Below are 16,549 nucleotides of genomic sequence, written 5' to 3' on the forward strand. Positions count from 1 at the left end.
AAAGATCATGGGGAGGGGTCTATAAACTGGTAAAATGCACAAGTAAGCATCTTAATTTATGTGTACAACCCAAATAATTTAAAGGCAAACAACTTGCTGGTTTGCACATACTTACCAAAAGAAAGTCTCATTTGCTGATTTAGCACAGAATGATATTCTTTCTAAGAACAGGGAGAGATATAGTATTGAAAATCAAACACTATCTGTTCACAAAGAAAAATCTGAATTTCTTCTTAGTCAGGTATCTTGCTGAGACTAAAATATTTTCTCTAAGTAAGAAAAAGAAATATTTTCATTGCAGATAGAATTAAGATTACATGAAAATTTGTTTGATTAAATGACTGTAACATAAAAATGAGTTAATGAATTAGGAAAAATTAGGAAATCATATGAGATGCTAACCTAAGAATTAAAAAGTAATTAAAAACCATCCAGAAAAGGTCTTGTCTACTGGTAATGCAAAAAACTAGAGAAGGAATACATAAGGGTGTTGAATAAAATATTTACAAATGTTTACGTGAGGCTGCAAAATGAAACTACTGAATTTTAAAGAAAAATAGATTTTTAAATAATTCAGCTTTTAAATTTAAAAAAAAAAAAAAAAAAAGTTAAAATGTTCTTCCCAATGCCTGCATATGGGATAATTTTGCATACACAGAAAGCCAAAAGCAGAACATAGCAGATCTTCACCAGGACATATGTTTGCAGTCTTGGGCACATGCCGTAGTGGCTTTGTCCCTCTGCAGCGCCCCAAGCTTTAGGACTGAACATCAGTCTGGGAGCTTCCCATCTCTCAAAACTTGGGAATAGGCTCTGAGGTGTCCCTGAAACAGTCTTAACAGAAGAATCTTGTTATGCAGAGCAGCAGGAAGGATGGGAAGAACATTTAGGATCGAATTTAGGGAGTTCTGAGTTTTGCCTGCCTCTTGATGCCATGGCAGCAGGATGCACTGAGTTCTGAGCAGCTCCTATCATCAGTCTCTCAAGCACTGGTGCTCTTTCAGAAGAACTTGATGGTGAATGAAGTGTTGGCAATCAGCTGGGTCACTTGAGGCTGACCATGACTAAAGAGCCACTCCACTGTGGAACATGCAAGCACTTCACAGATGAGTTACAGTCCATGAGCCATGCTTTGGGAACCCTTAAATGAAGCTTACACTGCTTTGAACAGATGAAAATAACATAAGGGGACAGCCACATGAAGTAAAAGCACACCCATGTTCTTTAAAAAAGCATTTTAATTCAACTGTTCCAAACCAGTAGATCAGGCAGCACTGCAACTCTTAAATATTTTTATGGTTTTAATTTGCACTGAAATCCACTTTGGTAATTAAAACTTATGTAATGATTCCAGTGCATCAAGCAGTCATGGATGTAAAAAAAAAAAAAAAAAAAAAAAAAAAAATTTAAAAAAAAAATCCAGCAGCTTATTCTAGTTATTTGAGATTAATATCCTAACTCAAGGCATTAGGTCACTTTTTTGAACCTGAACATCCAGATTAATACTTTAGTGACAGTAAAGCAGACAGTATAAACATGCCCTAGAGCTTTTACCATGAATCAAACTTGGTTTTCTGATCTTACCAGCATGAACAGCTTGTAAATGCTGTTCCCAAAAGACTGTAGCTGTCTTACGGCTGGATAACATTCTGCCTGGAAGCCTCCGTCTGGAACTGCTGACAGGGTTTCTTGCCAGTACATTTCTTAAAGCTTAAATATCCATTTAACTGTGACTGACTAGTTGGGATACAGAATGACCACCAAGATGCCTTCAGAGTACTCTTCCATTTTTCTTACTTTGGAAAAATAAAATTCTTCCTGGTATTCTCCACTGAGAAAGAAAAAGCACAAGTTCTGAGCTTTTAAGTTTTGCTTCTCTTTCTTTACTTTCCTTCAAGGTATCTATCAGCCTTTGAAAACATTAAGGGAAGCATCAATCATGGATAGACAGGAGTTAGAATGGTCTCTTCCTCTGCTGTTCTACCTTGAGAAAGGCCAGGCATCCTCTCACCATGATTACAACCTCTGATGAGACCTTTCTCCCACAGGCCATTTATGCTAAGTGAAAGCACTAAAAAACAGAAGTCAAAAAATACTGCATTTCTGTAAATTAGCCAGACGTGGAAGCTGCCAACTAAGCCTAGCCATGAATGACATCAAAGTGACTATTATATAATCAATAATCATTCAGAAGAAAGTGGAAAAATTGTTGAAAGAGTAACAAAGTAGCATGTGTCTGTTCTGTCTGCATGCTTAGATTAAATAAACAATAAATGGAAGGAAATGACAGAGGATAGTCACAGCAGGTTGCCATTAGAAAGATGTAACCATTTAGATAGAACACTGTTGAAAGATCACAAAATAAAACAGGAGGCTTGGTTGTTTGGGCTTGTTTATTTGCCCAGCTTTTAAAGAAGAATGCCAGTCTCTGCATAACAGATGAAAAGGATACCATCAGGCACAGAATTTAAGTGAAAAAAGGATCTAAAGGGAAACATCAAATGCTGGAAATCAACAGAATAAACAAACAGCCAAGTGAAGTTCAGCAGAAAAATACTTACAATGATGGAACAACAACTGAGAGCAAGACTCACAGTCATGGGCAATAGTCATTTATTGTCAAGCACAAGTGAAAGAAAGGACAAGCTGGAAACATGGGGTAAAAAAAAAGAGGATAAAATTGTTTCACAACTTGAGCAATAATGAGCATAGGACAGAAATTACAATTAGGAGAACGTCTGTGCTAGAAAAACACTGGTTTGATTACAAATCAAATACACAAACTGAGGAAATCTGATTTACACACAGATGTCTCTTTTGCATCTATACATCACTGTATGTATCAGGGACCATATTTAAACAAAAACAAGCATGAAAAATGATGGAACACTATCAGGTTGACTCTAACAAGTACTTGTTTGCTGTGGCTTTGTGCAAATATACCCAAATTCAAGCAGATTTATTTTCGTCATTTAAACTTATGTGAGGCTGCTTTTCTCACACATTCTTTCACTACAGTTTTTCCTTCTGTTTTCTTTCTTCCATATGACTTCAAAGTTTTTGGGTTTGAGGAAGAAAAATTATATCATATATGTAAATTTTTTCATATTTATAAACACATACTTGGGCCCTGCCAGCAGTGTATAATAAATGCATTTTACTTAAGTCACATGCTGGCCTGTTTAATGTTATCACATTGTTGACCATATGAGATATGGAATTGTTGAGGGGACAGGAGAAATTGGTAATAAGAAGGAACAGCCACTGGAACTATATATTGAATGAAGAGAGGCAGTTCAGAGCATGTCACAAAACCAGCTGTTGCATGTATAACAACTATCCCTTTAAGCCTGTTCTGACCACTGAATTCAAAGAATATGGTTATAATCAGTTCCAATTACAGAAAATCTGCCTATCCTGTGGAAATGTAACAGAATAGTTCATCCTCCTTAATCCATGGAGCACTTATATATCTCTCTCCCTCCTCTTCTCTGATTTCCTCCCAATTGATTCAGATATTTCTGGTACTGAGGTGCTCAGAACTGTACACAATAATAGATGTGTAGTCTAGCCAGTGAAATAGGGTCTGCATCTCTGAATGTGACGTGATGCCCCTTCTCTGCAGGCAGCACTAATTATAAAATATTTCTCTGAACACTCTCATTCTATTGTACATCTTAGTGGGAAGAAAGCTCATCCTGCCATTTTGGCATCCCACCCTGAATATCACTGCAGTCACAGTAGTGTAAAAAGGATGAGCATCCAACAAGAACTTGAAACATAGGGGTATTTAAAAATGTTTTTATTAGTACACTGTTTAATATGCATGTAAGTGGATACAGATGTCAGTTTCTCTGTGTTACATAAATTTGGGTGATGAATATTTTTAATTTTGCTTTTGAAAGCTTTTATTCACAAGACTCCAGATTGTCCCTATATATGGAAATATTAAATGATATTAGGAAATTGTACAAAGATATCTTTAGTGTGCACAGTTAATATTTCTGTCATGATTAAAACATCTTTTTAAAAGTATATCATCAGGTCAGAAAATGGGTGTAAATGTATAATATGTGAATGACTGTCTAGACCCAGTCCACATGCTATAAAAATCAGCACAAACACTACTGTTGCCAGCAGAATATTTAGACTTGTACTTCATAGCATTTCATATGTGCATTAGAAGGTACCTGCATTTTTGCCTACTCAAATAGTGATGCTGTTAAATCCCTATTCCTCTAACAATAAACAGATATTTGCCCTCACCAATCTTTTCCCCAATTCTCAAAAACCTCCAAAGCCCAAACAAAACATGCAGACCCTCAAGATTAAGACAATTTTGAGAAATCCTTTAATGTAATATTTGCAATGTTGTTCTGAAATATTCCAGTATATTAGAATACTTCAAGGCAAACTACTTATTTCACTACATAAATTCTCTATTCCTGTGAAGCTTGTTATACAGTTACTGTTTTACCTTCTTTGTGATTAATAACATAGGACTTCTTTTTTCCCCACTTATTTTTAACTACTGATTAGATGACAATGCCAAGAAAATTACTATTTCTAATCCACTTTGGAAGAAAACTGTGCGTGGAAGATTGCTAATCTATAATTTGTGAAAGTTGCCTCAGGAAGCAAGATATGATCCAGTCTAGATGAAGGTGATTCTGAGTCAGTTACCAAATACTACCTTTCCAGCAATGAGAAAAATTTAGGTGCCTCTGAGGTTAAAAACCACTTTGAATCAGTATACTTCAAGAGAAACCTTTTATTGTCATGAAGAAGCATGTTTCACGTGAATATATTAAAATTAATCAGTGTATATTTCAATGCAAATTCCAGCAGAGTAAAATATACCTCTAAGATATCGAATTACAGACTGGCAGAATTTTGCAAATATACCTCATCAGACTTTATGTCACCTTTAAAAGCTACTGATTCTGCCATAAACTCTTTCAAAACCAACTGAAACTTCACAGCTACTATACCAGACTGTAAGACCCATGGATATATGTATATGTTCCTTGATTTCACATCAGTGGTTTTATAACAGCTATACAGGAAAATTTTTTCACTCTCTTAATTTCTGGTGCTGAAATCACTAGCATCCTTAAATCAGCCTGGTGTGGTTTTTCCTTTTTTACTTTAAGGTACAAACATTTTACGTAGAATCTAGGAAGTATCTAGAGTATATCTTAGTTAAAATTTAAATAAGGCATTAATGTCAGAACTGCAAGATACTAACAATGCTTAAAACCAAAATTTCCAGAACTTCATAAATATGCATAAATATGTAATTGGAAATTCTCAGCTTTGGAGATACTTCTTACAAAGAAATCCTATCAATTCCTGTCTGAACACACATCATTATGACTGAAAAGGAATACTGACCTGGGGGAAGGTTATTACCTAAACTTTATAATCAGAAAATTGATCAATTCTCTTTCAATTTCACTCTGATACTTAGTACCTGTCTGCAGAGTTGATAAGACATGCAAGAGTACAAAGGTGGGTTTTATCACTTACTTGAATAACACCTTTTAGGGGTTTATCAAACATGTTATCTTCCCTGAATTAACACAAAGAAAGGGGCATTTTATTTCAACACTATTATTAGTTTTCTGTTATTTACAACACGTGGCACAAGAAAAAATGCAGTTAAAAATAATATTATTATAGAAGATCTTACACCAACATTATATGAATTTAGAATGTTGTTGGAAAAAGGAGCTCTGTGATATATGAATTTCCACATGCACTATTTTTGCTACAAAACACAAATTATATTTTAGATTAATTTTTAAAATAATCCCATATGGATTATAGATTTCTCCCATGTGTTTGACCCTTTCACATTTGGAAGTAACAGCATCTGAAATACACCCATACATTTTGACAGCTTTTTCCATGCAAATTTATAGCCAGAAATATGTCTGCAAATTTTGCAAATGTAGAAGTACTGTAAGCCTTTTCCTCTCAAAGGAGCTCCGTGGAAGAATCACACCTCTCTTCTTTATTACAGTGTAATAAATGAGTAACTACTCAAAGGGACTCCAGAGAAATCAGTCAAAGTAATTTATAAAGTTATACTCAACTTACTTTTAGGTGTCTAAAGCTGTTATTGTGAAATATGCTAAGTGCAAATGCCAGGCGGAAAACTTTCTACAGAAAGCCAATAAATATTAAACAAATAGTCTCTATAACTTTTACCAGCATCTATTTTGTAGAAACCACTGTCTTACTGTTACAGATATTTAACTTTCTCCTCTGCAAAATATGTTCAAACATATCAGAAAAAAAAACATAGAGCTTCTGATTTTGCAAAACCAGTTAACATGTTCTATCTAATAACCAGTTAGTAGGTTCCATCTGCTTCCATGGAAAACAACCCTTGAAATAAGTTTCTTACATGTTCTCAGACGTTACTGCATCATACAGACATTAATTATATTTTATTTATTCTCTTTTGTTTAATTCCTTCATGCATTTTCTTTCACTTTTAGAAATGTAACTATTCCATATTACCTGCTTGAAATGATCTTGATGGTTTAAAAATATTTAACTCTCTGTACAGTAAAGTACAGATGATTACCATTAAATCCATTCTATTACTAGTTGTTCTATTTATAGATAATTGATACAAAGGAACTTCTTGGGACATCCAAAGTGTAATTTTCAGTAAAACTTTCCATCAACATTAAATATTAATTACTCCATATTATTAGAGTTTTTTTCTTTAAAATCCACCAATTGACATGAAAATTGAACTGAATATGCCTCATTCCTATGAAATCTTCTAAGTCTGGCATATCCTCAAGTGCACTCTACAGCTGTCAGAATTTTTACAGATTTCCTGAGAACAATTTTGCTAATTTTTTTGGCACTTTGGGATGCAGATTTTTTCAAATATAATAGTTGTAAGTTAATATCCAGACAGAGTAGACTAAACTTCAGGATTTTCCAGTAAACAGGTGAACTGTATGAGAAGGAAGTAGTTTTTAGCATCAGCTATTACTTATAAATTTATTGCCAGGTATTGGGTGAGACAAACATTTACAAATCAGAACCCTACTTTGGCAGTGTGACTTGAAAACAAAAGACACAAGTGTGCCCTACTATCACAGAAATACTTAAGAATTATATGCAGATTTTATTTTTTCTGTCTTTTCTAAAGTGCAACAATAAAAGTAAAATTCTGTACAGAAAAATGTTGTATTTATTGCCTTTAAAGACTACTACATGAATTACATTTATGCCTGTCTTCAAGCACCTGCATTTCCAAGGCAGAACCTTAGGCTCTCTAACTCATCAGTGCACATGGACGTTTATTCCCAAAGGACAAATTGAAAATAATGACTGAGCAACCTTCTTGGATATTTCTGGACTTTTGCCTGCACCTTGTGTGCTGTGTAAGATTACTGAGGGGGTTAGTCAACATGAGGCTTTTTGTACCAGGTCACACCTTGCCCATTAATTTCTGAGAGTGATCAAGAGCAGGTCATTGGAAAGCCGTTCAAGAGCAGGACAAATTGAAAGAAGTACTTCAGTGTTTAATTCTTCCAGTCATTTGTTTCTACAGAACATTTGCAACTAGAAGTAATATCTTTCTGTTTATTTGCATCTAATACATTTTCCTTACATGAATTTGTATTTAGAGTTTTTGAACCCCATAGGATTTTGGCAGTTACAGAGTTTAACTGTGCATACCTTGCAAGGTTACATTTTTTTGAGGGATTGAACTTGCCACCCAAAGTGTTTAAGGGATATACAGGTGTGTGGCTATATTAGTGTTTCAGCTTGGATCAGAAATGTGCTTCTGAAGCAAATCTGACCATTCACACTCACCAGGCTTGGATTGGACATAGCAGGGAGGATTCACTTCTCTGCTACATTGCTTTTGGGCAAAACAGACCTGGAAGATGAGCCCTGTGAAGACACTGAAATGGTTCCACCCACAAAGCAGCATTTCCATCAGCCCACAGGACCCAGCTGGAGCTATGCTTCTACTATGCCAATTACTTGTAATTTAAATATAGCTTACTTTACCTAAGGCATTGTGGAACAGAATTATTTTTCTTCATCTTTTAGGGAGTCATTCCTTCCTTTTTCAGCTAAATACAGCAGTACTTTTATCAGATCACAGGTTACTACAATCTCTCTTTCTGTACACCAGTTTCCTCCCTGAGAATTAAATAGTATTTCCTGCCGGGAGGAACATCTCAAAAAGTCCATGTATACCCAGAATAAAGGACAACATCAGACATTTACTTTCCCTTTTTCTTCCCTTAGGGAGAAAAGAGAACAGTATTACTACTCCTTTTGTAGTGAAAGTCACAGCTGGATTGGCTTATACCTCAGGAGTCCAGCCACAGTAACAGTTCCACTGCAATGACTGGATATGGTGTCTAAGACATTTTGACACCTATGACATGCTCTAGAGCTTTTTTTTTATTATTAGTAGTGTAACTTTGGAGATAAGGCAAATTCTAAGATTTCAAGACATCTCACTACAGGAGGGATGCCAGTGATTTCTTAGGAAAGGAACTAGCTGCTGAATACCTCAAAAATTCTTACAGGTGTACTACATTCTGTGGGCAAGAACATGTACATTTTCAAGGAAAAAAAGAAGAAGTAAAGACTTTGTAGCTTTCAAAAATACTACTTGATGAATTTTCTCTCTTTCAGCAATAACCAAAAAGTCATCTTCCTTTCTTTCTGTGACATCATATGTCACAGAATGCTGGAGGCAATGATAAACATCTTTGTGCATATTTTCACTTCTTCATTGATGTCATTCAGAAATTTCATCCTTCACTCAAGACTAAGGGAGACCAAATTATAAGAATTAGCAGATATATTAGGATGGTTGAGGTGAATTGTGAGTAATGAATTCAATAAGTTGATGATTTGACCGGTCCCTACAAATACATAGAAAAGACATCTAAATGCTAAAAGGCCACATCATGCCATATTTCTTCTACTTTTTACCAATTCACCAGGAGTAGCAAGATAAAAAAAAGGGGAGAGATGCCAAAAACATTTGTTGATGTTCAGCCTCCTGTTGCTCACAAAAGAAAATTAAACCAGGAGATCGCTTAATAATAAGGTGATATTGGCCTACTAACTCTACTACTATAAGCAGGAATCTTTCCTCTGAATTCTCTGAGTATTACCTTCTCCCTGGGTTTTTTGTTTGTTTTGGTGGTTTTGCCTTTTCTTTTGTTGTTGTTTTTTGTTGAAATTTTGGGGTTTTAATGGTCTTTTTTACTTTTTTTTTACTGTTGTTTTTCTGTTTGGGTTTTGTTGGTGGGTTTTGCTTTGTCTAAATACTTTTTACATTTGCACAGATATTTTAGAGTTCGTTTTTCCCCTAATATCAGGTACAAAAGAAATTGTGTTAGTGTAAAAGATTGGAGGAGGGAAACAAAAAAAAAAAAAAGGGTAAAAGCCGTGGGTCAAGATCAAAAAGTTTTATTAGGGAGAAAAATGAGAGGAAAATAATAATAATAATAATAATAATAATAATAATAATAATAATAATAATAATAATAATAATAATAATAATGATGATGATGATGATGATGATGATGATGATGATGATGATGATGATGATAGAAGATGCTGCACAATGTAATTGCTCATCATCCACCGAGATATGCCCAGCCTGTCGCTGAACAGGAGGCTGCCACCCCCAGACCAACTTCCCTCATTTTCTGCCCAGCATGTTCAGCATGGTGCCACATGGTTTGAGACATCCCTTTGGCCAGCTGAGATCAGCTCACCCAGCTGAGTTCTCTCCCAGTATCTTGCACACCCCTGGTCTCTCTGCTGGCAGGGCAGTAGGAAAACCTGGAAAGTCTTTGCATCAGTGTCAGCCCTGTTAGACAACGACTAAAACATCAGTGTTACCAGCACTCTTCTCATCCTAAATAAAAAAAAAAAACCAGCACTGCTCCATCTACTAGGAAGAAACAAACTCGATCCTAGCTGAAACCAGGACAGCAAGTAATACCTCAAGAGACCCAAAATCACCTCTCTACCTTACTGCATATTTTGAGTCTGTTTATTCCTACAGACTCAGCCACACATATGAATTTCTTTATGGTAAGATTTGGCTTCATATACCTAAACCCCATATAAGTAACTGAACCTCCCTGAATTTGGTGCATTTGGGGCCAAACAAACTGAAGAAAGCAAGATCTGTGATATGTGAAAATTGCTGGTGCTGAGTCTGTGTATATGTAAAAACAGAAAATGGACTGCTAAGAGAACATATATACACAAGCTGCCCTCATGTTAGATGAGGGAGAGAAAATGAAAAATGGATGAGAAGAAAGTTAAATTTGTGATTAAGGCTGACGGAGGCTATCAGAATATGAGACAAAGTGACAAGAAAAGAAAGAAGAAAATAAAAATTCAGGAGATGGAGGAGGAAAGAGTGTGAAGCAAGAAATTCTGCACTAGCTGAGATGTCAAGTTACAATGGAAGAAAAATAATTACATCCCACACTTTGAAGTTAGCATACCAAAATAGATTATACAGAAGAACTGGGAGATGAGAAAAATATTCCCGTGACCAGACATTTCTTTAAATCATTTTATTATAAGAACCAAATTTAGAATTTTGACAAGATTTTTATACTACATAAGTTTTGGTTTTCCTTATTAAGCTTTTATTCTCAAAATGCTAAAGTAAATGGAGTATCTCACCTTACCTGTTTCTACCTTCCTAATAATTTCCTAAGGAATTAAAAAAGGCCAGGAGTATAATCACCTTTAGATGATATCCATAAATCACACTCTTATTTCATTTCCTAATAAGGCAGTAGAGTATACTGTTCTGCAATTCTAAGATTCAACACTAGTCTTTCTACTGGTGATCACCAATTGGCATCTGTATGTAAATTAAGTAAAGGACTAGCCAGTTCAATAACGTTGGAGAAAATCTGCCTTCATATCCTGGGACATCCTGGAACAGTCCATATCCCAAAAGAGGTGGAGTTACTGTTTAGACAGTCTGTAACCCAAGCTCTATCACCACAGCAGGCACATAGATAGGAGCTAATCCTCCCAAAGCCAGGTAACACCATCTTGAAAAAGTGTAACATCTCCAGTGTTACATTATATTAGGCTTATTAGCAAGCCTGAAAACTTTGCCTGTTGAGGCTGCGCCTCGAATGCTGCGTCCAATTCTGGGCCCCCAATTTAGGAATGTTAGGATGTTCAGGATGCTGGAGCATGTGCAGAGATGGGCAACAGGGCTGGTGAAGGGTGTGGAACACAAGCCCTATGAGGAACAGCTGAGGAGCCAGGGTTCTTTAGCCTGGATAAAAGGAGGCTCAAGGGAGACCTTATCACTCTCTCCAAAAGCCTGAAAGGAGCAATGTGGGAGTTGGCCTCTTCTCCAAGGCAACCAGCAACAGGACAAGAGGAAAGGCCTAAAGTTGTACTAGAGGATTTTTTTATTTAATTTTAGGAAAATAATTTCTTCAGTAAAACAGTGATCAGACATTGGAACAGGCTGCGCAGATAAATGGTGGAATCACTATGCCTGGAAGTTTGTAAAAAACGTGGATGTGGTACCTGGGGATGTGGATTAGTGGTGAACATGGCAGTGCTGTGCTACAGCCGGACATGATGATCTCTGATGATCTTTTCCAATCTGAATGACTCTATCTATGATTCTATGATTACCAGGTACTGTCTTTGAGAATGTGAGTCTTCTAAGTGCATTCAATTTCCCTATTTATACCCTTTTGATTTTAGTTTTCTTATATTTATGTTTTATATATTTTTGTTTCTTTCCTGACCCCTGATAAAATGACATGATTTCTTAGAAGTTACACATTGATGTGCACATGGTAACATGACAGGAAGAGAGGTCAACACTTTTGTCAGTATTGAAAAAGATACACATTATTCTAAAGTTTAATATTAAAGTGGTTTTGGAAGAGGCAACTCAATAATTGATTTTTTAGTTTTGTGAAAGAACGGAAAAATCAATATTTTGCTTTTCTAAAAATATAAAATTTACCATTCTAAATATATAGGAAACCATTTTGGTATTTTTTCATTCAAAATGTTAAAATGTTAAGTTTTATTACAAAAATAATGGAAGCTATATTTTTAGCTTTTGAGAATAAATCACTTCACAATAAATTCAGAATTAAAACATGCATTTTTAAAGTGATTTAGTTTTGAGTACCATTTCCCAATATTTACTCTTTCTCACAGTGATTTTTAAGGAGCAGGTTGATTAGATGAACCTTTCTCCTGTCTTAAATATTTTCTCCTGTGTTATAAAATAGAAAGCTCCATATCTAATGCTATAAATATTCAGGAGAGATAACAGGTTGCATGATACTTCATTTCACATGATACTACCTTTTACAGAACATTTCTCTGACAGATATAGGGAGAACTGTTTAGATACAATGAATGGACCCAGTAATCTTAATCTTTCAGGAAACTTTTCAATTACATTTTGAAATTAAATTCTCTTGACATCTGGATATTTTAATTGATGGTCTTATTTTTAAAATTAAATTACATATGAAGAACTAATTTTAGGGTCTTTCCACAGCTGTCTCTTACAGTAAATTTTTCCATGATCTACCTATCAACCAGACATTTAGAGAATCTTTTTGGTAGTGTTTGCTACAGTCCAGGGAATTGAATGTATGTTGCTATCATTGTATTAAAATACCTCTTTTGGACTAACCTGTATCACTTTTCTTGATCATGCTTTGCTAGAGGCATACAAATTTTACTAATTTAACTAGTCAATTAAAATACTCTCAAAACTCTTAATGAAAGAATCTGGCTCAAGTGGCCAAACATATTTCTGAACTACAAGTAACTGACTAAAGAGGCTTTGTTCTCACACTACAACCACATATGCTACCTTGTCATAACTTAAATATTTGTAACATGCTAAACTCCTCTCATAAAAATCCATTTCCTTGCATTAATTTTATAAGATTCTGGGTTTAACATAAAATGCATGGCAAATCTTAAGGATTGAGAAATTATAGAAGTCATGAACAAAGAGACAATTTGTTATGCCAATAGTCACTCTTCTGGGAATACAAATATCAATGTCACATTTGGCTATGTGCTCATCTCAATCCATGACACATTCTATACTTGATATAAAACAGAAATCATCATTTGAATACAGTGGTATCTTTTATAGTGCCCTATTGTAACCTGTTTTGATAGGATGAAGTATTTCTGCAATTTTAACTGTTTTTATCCATTTTTGCCAAAAAAGACAGAATTAGAATTTTTGATGAATCTCATTATTTATAATACTGTATTAGGAATACAGGCCACTTTTTTAGTTTATACTGAAATTTTGTGGTTTTTACAAGTGTAGGTCTATTAGAAAAAATATTTGAAGTAGACATGAAAATATATGTGTTCTGTAAATGAGAAACAGTAATATGCTGGACAGGTTGTTCATATATGTATAAAATTAATTTGAAAGAAAAAAAAATCAACATAAGTACAAGCATTCTACTATAGGAAATGAGAGGAACAGAGTTGAGTGATTAAAATTAATTAGATAATTTTGTACTTCTCATGCATTCACCAGTGCTTGAAATTGCAATAAGAGAAGTTGACAACAATAATTTTGCTATTCAATTTTATATGCCCAAGAAATATTTCAGGTAAGAATTATGCAAACATGAGATTTTTGAGTTATTTTATTAATGTGTTAATTGGTGAGACTTTTGAAACTGTAGCAATCTTGGGAGACTTTAGACATTTCACTGATGTTTTCCTTTTACCTTTCCAATCTTACACTTTGAAAGAAATATTTTCTTTCAAAAGACAGATGGGTTATGTTGATAATTCAGTTAAAGAACACAGGTGTTTTGAAATACTATTTTAAAAAATACATATTAATTTGAACTGAAAAAAAGCAGCAGTCTTCTGTTTTTAGAAAAACAGGAAAAAAAGACAAGGTTCCAAAGAAAAATCAAAAATCTGGTTCCTTATTTTTGGTTTGCATATTGTTGCAGTGAAATTCTGGATGAAATCAATAAGCATGTATTGTTAAATGAATTTTTCCATGCTCAGTCAAAAATATTGGTTTTTTTTAAAGTCTAATTTTCCTTTTATATGAATACATATAGTAATTCTGTCTAATTGTATCAATCAAGAGCAAGTCACATTTGGTACTGCATAATTTACTCTCCATTATATGCTACTGTTTATCTGTAAAGTGATATTTCATGGTCTGTAATTAGGGAGAGCATAAACAAAACATCAAAACACAGCAGTTTAAAGCTGTACCATTAGGTACACCATGTGTTGTGCTGTACAGCACAAACAGTACTGCATTCAGAGAACAGGAGATAAACCCAGCAAACTGAGGCCTTTTTTGTAAGATTGTATGTGTGGTTCTGATATCAGTTTATAATAATATTCCTCCCATGTAGAATAGAGGTAGTCATGCCTAACAACTTTAGCAAATAATATTGAGATTGATATACTAAAAAATCTCATATGTAAACACACAAGTTTCAAAGTATACATCACAATAACCATGGTGGTAAGATAAATTTAATAGTAAATTTACTATTTCTCCTCGTATTCTCTTCCTCCATATTTTCAATGAACAAACCCAACAGTAAGAGCAACTACAAACAAAAAAAAGAGAAACTAATAGGTTGAAATGGTGCTTATTAGATTTCTAGTTAAATTTACAATAACTCTTTGGGTTTGAAGCTCACTTGATTCCTTAATTAAGCCTGAGTTCAATTCTAACTTCTAAATTGAGCCACAAAAAATGCAAGAGTTATACATAATTTAATCACCTATTACTTTATTTCTATTCAAAGCTGTTCTTCATTAACAGCTCAGCTATTGAATTAACCAGCATGGGACAACCCAAAAATATGCATATTGAATCTGTCATTTCATCCAAAATAATTCTCCTTGACCTCAGAAGAAGGCCTGTAGTGCTTAAATCATACTAGAAAATAATCTGATCCATAAAACTTATTTATTTTTTTCTTGTGTATTTCCAGTTGAGAAGTGATTCATAACTAAGTTAAAAATAGGTTTGGATTGTTTTAAGAGACAGTTTAGGAGAAACCATTATAAACTGTGGTCATGTCATATCCCAATGGAAACACACAGGTAAAACTGGGGACTGCTTTGGAAGAATTCTCATGCAACAGCTATTAATTTCTTTAATAGAGATATTAATTACTTCTTTGCAATTTCTCAAGATAAAATGACATTCAAACAATACATGACTAATATATACCAAGGGAAGTATTAAAAGAATGAAACACCCATGTATTTAATACTTCTCAGTATCAAAACCATTTCTTAATACTGTACATGAAAAATTTTTTTTCATCAAGCATAAGAGACTTAGGTCTTTTGTTCAGTCTGTGTGCATTTACTCATCTAAGGATAATAAATTTTCCCTGTATATTAACTGAAAAGGGATTCTTCACCTGGGAAAAAAAGAAGTGTCATTTATGACTGATAAACCCATTTAACTTTTTTTCCTCACCCTCCCCCATTTTTTCTTTTTGTGGGTGGTTTTAGAAGAAGACAATTGGATTTGAAAAGTAGATCAAGTGAAGGAAAGATTTTATGTTTTTCAGAGGACACCATGTCTTAATCTCTTATCCCTCAACCATAGATGAATTCTGAGTGATCTACAGGGATCCCAGTGCTGGGGCTGATGAATGGCCTGATGTGATGCTTTGTGCAGAAAAAAACCCTCACAAAATTTGATACCAAATTCAATGGTATCTTATGGGTATAACTGCAATTTACACTCTACATAAAGTAAGATTATACATTTGAAAAACCTTTAAAGCAATTATAAACTAAAATTAATAAACCAAATAATATTTTTTTCTGAGCACAGGATTCCAAAGCATATTTAAGCAGACCTTCAGCAACCTGAAAAAACATCAAAGTAAATTGAACATTATTAAAATGTTTATATTTTCAATCTTGGCAGAAATGTGAGAAAGGCAACATAAACTAGAGGTTGCTCCTCCATAGGACCCAATGAAAAAGAATTTCTAACTTGCTTGAAGGTTGTTGTAGGTATTTATGAAACTAATTATGAAATCAACTTTAAAGAATATTTATATTAATGGGTCAATACAAGGCTATCTCAATGTAGCAGAATAAAAATGGAACAGGACTGATCACTTCCATTATATGAGCAGTTAGAAATGTTTTAGGTTTATTAGGATTTGTCACAAATGGTAAAAAAAGTTGAACATGAAACACATTGTTCCTGCACAGAGCCAAGGTGAAGAAGAATGAAGTGAGACTGAAATGAGACTTTACACACAAAACACAAGATTAGCAAAATAAATGCTTTATGCTTTAGTTATGCAGTCAGGCTTACAACAGTTAATGCTAATTACTGTCTACTGAGTGCTCATGGGTCAAGGCATGAGATTAGTGCTCATAAACTGTGGCTGACTGCATGACTATTAGAAGACCAGGATAGTCCCAAATTCACAGAATGCTATTTTTGTTCCACCAACATAAGCAGGAA

General features: G+C 34.3%; 1 protein-coding gene across 2 annotated transcripts in view; it reads right to left on the bottom strand.

The window, feature by feature from the left end:
• Window positions 1-16,549, bottom strand: part of CSMD1 (CUB and Sushi multiple domains 1) — a 1,052,613-nt gene that overhangs the window by 792,063 nt on the left and 244,001 nt on the right. The gene's annotated exons all lie outside the window — the stretch shown is intronic.

Source organism: Melospiza georgiana, chromosome 3, assembly GCF_028018845.1.
Source record: "Melospiza georgiana isolate bMelGeo1 chromosome 3, bMelGeo1.pri, whole genome shotgun sequence".
Lineage (NCBI taxonomy): Eukaryota > Metazoa > Chordata > Aves > Passeriformes > Passerellidae > Melospiza > Melospiza georgiana.